The 6,000-nt window shown below is 48.3% G+C and overlaps 1 protein-coding gene across 1 annotated transcript in view; it reads right to left on the reverse strand.

Annotated features, from left to right (window-relative positions):
- Positions 1-6,000, reverse strand: part of Kazn (kazrin, periplakin interacting protein) — a 978,630-nt gene that overhangs the window by 17,277 nt on the left and 955,353 nt on the right. The window lies entirely within an intron of this gene.

Here is a 6,000-nt window from a genome sequence, read left to right on the forward strand (position 1 = left end):
GGGTGTAAGATGCTATCTGCCTCACCTCTGGCTGTGAAGATGTGGTAGGTCCTCCCTCAGGGACAGCTGAGATGGTAGCCAGGGCTTTTCCCTGGGACTTGGCCACACTTAGAATTCATTAGGTGCCTTGCCTCTATGTGCACATGTGCCTCTGTGTGTGTCTCATGAATTGCTTGGATAAGATACATTTGTTGTTGTAGTTGATTGTTTGTTTGTTGTTTGACTTCGGTGCCAAGGAAGGGATTCCAGTGAGCCTGGATTGGACCCCAGGCTGGGCTGGGTGGTTAGGGTCAGATGTTGGGAGGTGAGGAGTGGAGCTGAGATGTTGTGTCAGGGGTGGGGTGTCTATAGTGCTTGATTCCCAAGAAAGGGGTCTGTTGGAGGTTGGAGTAGGGAGAGAGGAAGGTAAGATGCAGGCAGGGAGGGGGCTGAGCAAACACCACCAGCCTTCTAGAAACAGCAAGCAAGCCTCAAAAGGTGAACGGGAACAAGGGGGAGGGGTGGAGGGGGAGGAATGACTGTCAGGTGGACACAGTGTAAAGCGAACATTCTGTGTGTGCCTCTGTGTGCACCTCTGTGTGCGCATGTTCCCATGTGTACCTTGTGTGCATAATTGTGTGTGCTTGTGTCTGTAGGTGTTTGTGTGCAGTGTGTGTATACATGTGTTCATGTATTCCTGTGTGTGCATGATTGTGTGTGCATATGCCCTTGTGCTTCTGTATGTTCATGATTGTGTGTGCATGTGCCCATGTGCATCTGTGTGTATACATGTGCCCATGTGTACCTGTGTGTGCATGTGCCCACGTGTACCTGTGTATGTGTGTGTGCATGGGCCCATGTGTACCTGTGCTCATGTGTACCTGTGTGTGTGTATGTGCTCATATGTACCTGTGTGTGTGCATGTGCTCATGTGTATCTGTGTGTGTGTGCATGGGCCCATGTGTACCTGCATGTAAATGTGCTCATGTGTACCTGTGTGTGTACATGTGCTCATGTGTACATGTGCTCATGTGTACCTGTGCATGTGTGCATGTGCCCACATGTACCTGTGTGTGTGTGTGAATGTGCTCATGTGTATCTGTGTGTGTGCATGTGCTCATGTGTACCTGTGTGTGTACATGTGCTCATATGTACCTGTGTATGTGTGCATGTGCTCATATGTACCTGTGTGTATGCATGTGCCCATATGTACCTGTGTGTGTGCAGGAGTTGATCAGCACTCATACTACCAGTTGCTTATGGAACACAGGGTAGTGGAATGCCAGAGGCTGTACAGGCTCCAGTCATTAACTCACATGCTCAGGTTTAGGTTGAACATCGCCACTACCACCCCCAGTCCCCACACCTCCATCCCAGGACTGAACTGCAAAGTGGAGGGTTTTGTAGGATAGCTGATCACACTGTGAACCCCACAATTGTGTTATTTACTGGAAAAAAAAAACCTGTTTCTAGCTGTGGTGTGACTCAGCCCTTAGGATACACTTTTAATCCCTCTGACACAGACACACCTTTAGTCCCAAACAATGAAAGCAAAGTTAGTTTGTAGAAAGAAGCATCCACATTTGAAAGTGATATTTAAATGAATAGCAGCAGAAGAAAGATTTGACAGAACAGGAAATGCCTAACTCTCAGGAGGGGAAAAAGGAAAGCTACTTAAGGAGCAGCTCGAGGGGGTGGGGAGGAGTTTTGCCAGGCAAGTTTTGCAGAGACTGGTTGAATAGAGCACAAGCTAGACACAACTGAAGACAGAAGGCGACAGAGAATGAGAAGGAGCCAGAAGATTAGAACAGATTGCCAGAGGTCAAGCAGAGCAATTCAGGAGAAGCCAGACTGAATCAGTCAGCTTGGAGAGGAGTTTGAGCCAGAACATCCAAGGTGAGCAGCCAGCCAGAGAGGAGAGAGAACGAGGAAGGGGTGAGCTTATCCAATAGTAATATCAGAGGCTGAAAGCACTCTAGGCCCAGATAAGATTGTACAGAGGCTAGAAGCTTCCAGGACTAGGCCTGGGTTAGCAGAGGCAGTAAGCCTCAGAGATGAGAATTACAACAGGAGAATAAAAGACACTTTTACAGGAGGCTGTGGTAAAGGGGGTCTCTAGGGTCCTAAAGCGTCAGCTACACTGTCGTTCCCCAAATGCTGGCCTGTCTGATCAGTTTCCATGCCTGGGCTTCCCTCAGTCCTGCGATTTTTCCTTCCTTCTCAGCTCTGAGAGTGGGAATGGGTCATGTTTACAGCCTGGCTACTCAACCAACAGGCTGGAGTCAGGGGACTGGTTACCCATGGGAGGTGTCTGGGGTTTGCTTATCACCACAGACAGGTGCACAAGAACATGCTTGCGTGTGTGTGTGTGTGTGTGTGTGTGTGTGTGTGTACAGGATGGAGCACATGCGCACATGTGCATACCCCTCACAAGCTTTTAAGGACACTGACAATGCTGATCACAGCCTTGCTACAGAGGCTTCCCAGGAGGACACAGGCCTTGTGGAGGCCACCGTAGGTGCCAAACACAGGGATTGGCACAAGGTTGCACCCCCAGCCTAGAGGAACAAAGGAAGGATAAGGAGAAGGAGAGGAAGAGGAAGAGGAGGAGGAAGGTGAAGAAGAAGAAGAAGAAGAAGAAGAAGAAGAAGAAGAAGAAGAAGAAGAAGAAGAAGAAGAAGAAGAAGAAGAAGAAGAAGAAGAAGAANGAAGAAGAAGAAGAAGAAGAAGAAGAAGAAGAAGAAGAAGAAGAAGAAGAAGAAGAAGAAGAAGAAGAAGAAGAAGAAGAAGAAGAAGTCTGAAGTCTGGATCTAATATTCCTTTTGTGGGACCACAGCCATGCCTGTCAGTCCCTCGCTTCTCCATCCGACTTTGCTCACATAAAGGACTTGGGTATCTGTGGCAAGATCGTCTGGCCCACAACGACCCAGATCATCATGTGTGGTCCACTGCACAAAGCCCTTGGGAGAATGGCCTGGCTGGGTGGCTCAAGGCCAACACAGAGGCTTTGGTCTGGGTTGCAGGTTCACTTTCGGGATCACCGGTTGTAGCGGTTGTCACGTAATTGTCTTCAGGGTGTGGTTCCTGAGATATTAACATCAACGTTACCCAAGAACAGGCTAGAGATGAAAACCCCAGGAGTCCTTGAGCAGTGACTCTGGGGATAACCCAGCTTCTACAGTTGTCCCAGTGATTTGGAGGCAAGTTTCAGGGTACACCCATTGCTTTAGTGGCCCCTCTCACATTTAACTACGCAGTCAGCTAACCATGACTACAGCTCACCCAGCGCTGTCTTAATGCCCAGATAGGAAGGACACACACCAGGGATTCGCAGCACCCCTTGCTTCTACAATACTCCTGGCTGCTTTTAATCCTGAAGGCCTCAGTCATAGGACAGTATACTCCTGATGACTCCACACTGATGTGTGTCTGCTCGGAATAACTCACCTAGATGGTTTGTTTTGTTTTGGTTTAACACTCCTTGTTGTCTCTGAACCAGATTCTGGGCATCTATTTGCTGACTGCCCAAGAAAGTGATTGAAAATCTCCTTTGATTCAAAGTGTTTGGGGGCGGGGGTGTGTGTGTGTGTGTGTGGTAAACCCTCAAATCTGGAAAAAGCTTGCATCTGCTTCCCAAGGAGGCACAGTGCAGGGTAGGGTGTTCCTCACACTTTGTCTCTTCACCCTAGAGTCAAGGTTCCTTTAATCTCCCATCCTCCTGTCTGGCAAGGGAGGTCAGGGGAGGTCATTGGCTTCTGCTAACTGCTTTGAAGGTTTCTCATTGTCTTCTGGGTGTCTCAGTTTCATTACAACGAGGTTAGATGTGATCTCTCTCTCTCTCTCTCTGAATTTCTCTGACTCTCTCTCTGACTGTCTCTCTGTGTCTCTGTCTTTCTATGTGTTTGTCTATTTGACTCTGTGTGTCTCTCTCTGACTCTGTGTGTCTCTCTGTGTGTCTTTCTCTGACTCTGCCTCTCTCTCTGTGTGTGTGTCTTTCTCTGACTCTGCCTCTGTCTCTGTCTCTCTCTCCCCGACTCTGTGTCTTTGTATGTCTGTCTCAGTCTCTGTCTCTCTGTATCTGTGTCTATCTGACTCTCGGTGTCTCTCTCTGACTCTTTGTCTCTTTCTCTCTCTGGATCTCTCTCTCTCTCTGCATCTCTCTGACTCTGTGTCTCTGTGTTTCTCTGACTCTGTCTCTCTCTGACTCTATGTATGTCTCTGCCTCTCTCTATTTGTGTCTCTCTGTCACTGTGTGTCTGTCCGTCTGTCTCCCTTCCCCTCTCTTTCTCTTGGGTCACACCTGTCATGTTGCAGCTGTGTAGGTCAGAGAGCCACCTTGGGTGTCTGTCTGTCTTCACCTTCCACCTTGTTGGGGTCACTCACTGCCTTTTCTAATTCACCACTGTGCAGCCCAGGCTAGCCTGCCTGTGAGCTTCTGGGACTCTCCTGTTTCTGTCTTCCCTCTGTCCTCAGCGAGATTACAGATGCCTGAGATTCTGTCTGGCTTTATGTGGGTTCTGGGAACTCGAGCTCGCTCTCTCATACTCATTATGGGTTTTACTGCGCCAGCTCCGCAGCTCCGCTTTCTTTAATTTCTTAATCGATTCCGAGCCATATAAATTCTGCTTTCTGAGTCAATGGTCTCTACTTGGCATAGTCTCGAGGTTCCTCTCTTAATGTTACCTCTGCTCCACTCTCATGGTTCCCTCCAGGGATTTCACTGAGACATAACTTAGGCTTTTAAATTCTCCTTCCCACCTTTTTATTTAGCCCAGTTAGCAGAAACCTGTGCAGGGTGAAAACGTGGCAGGGTCGCCACTACCCAGTATGCCGCTGTGAACATTTGAAATGTGGCTGGTGCAGCTGAGGACATGAGCTTCAATTCTATCTAACATGAAGAAACAAATTCAAATATATATATATATATATATATATATATTTCCCCTTGGAGACAGGTTTCTTTGTGTAGCTCTGGCTGTCTTGGAACTTGCTCTGTAGATGAGGCTGGCCTCGAACTCAGAGATCTGCCTGCCTCTGCCTCCCGAGTGCTGGGATTAAAGGCGTGCGCCACCACACCTAGCCTTCGAATACAAATTTAAACAGTTGTGTGTGGCAGTGACTGTTGTATTAGACCAAACAGATGGACTTTCATATCATTTATCTCTGTATCTCCTACCTCTGACCAGGGAGCGACTTTTAAGGCATAGCCCAGATTAGTCTAGGACTCACGATCATCCTGTCTCTTTAAGCATACTACGGACTCAGCTCCTTGTCTCTCTGCATTGCATTCTTGGGAGATTACTTCCTTAGAGCTATTTTCCACTTTGAAAGTCTCTCCTTAGTTATTTAATCTGCAGCTTAGCTGTTTATTCAGTTTTGGCGTTATAAACTGTAGACTATTTCTAAAATGATAACCGTTTCTAAGTGTGTCTCCTCCTAGCCTGGCCCAGGTGGACAGCTCCGTGTGCCGTGCACTATTCATCCTGTCCTGGGCTTGGTCTGCAGATGCTGCTGGTGAGGGGCTGTTCACCTCTCCAGCTATGAGATGATGTCTCTGGTCAGTCTTCTCCATTTTTCTGAGATAGTGGTTGGCTTCAACTCACTATGTGGCTAAGGGTGACCTTAAACCTCAGATCCCCCTGCCTCCACACTCCTAGCGCTCATATGGTATGTACCAGCACACTTGCTTTATGCAGTGCTGGAGATCACATCAGAGCCTTGTACATGCTGAGAAACACTCTAACAGCTACCAGACACCCCTTTGCCCCGTCTCCTGACGTTTTACAGCCTGAGATGATTCGTGGTAAGGCTCAACACATGCACTTATTACTGGGGAACACTGGGAAGGGTTAGAGAAATAGCAAGGGTTAAGATGGTGCCCCAGGTGAAACAGCCTGCTCTGAGGCTGGGGGATGGCTGTTGGCTCTGACTGCTGAGTTAGGAAGCCAGGGAGCCTGCTGTGAATGAGAGACAGAGACAGAGACAGGCAGGTGCGCGCGTGTACACACACACACACACACA

The sequence above is a fragment of the Mus caroli genome, chromosome 4, assembly GCF_900094665.2.
Source record: "Mus caroli chromosome 4, CAROLI_EIJ_v1.1, whole genome shotgun sequence".
Lineage (NCBI taxonomy): Eukaryota > Metazoa > Chordata > Mammalia > Rodentia > Muridae > Mus > Mus caroli.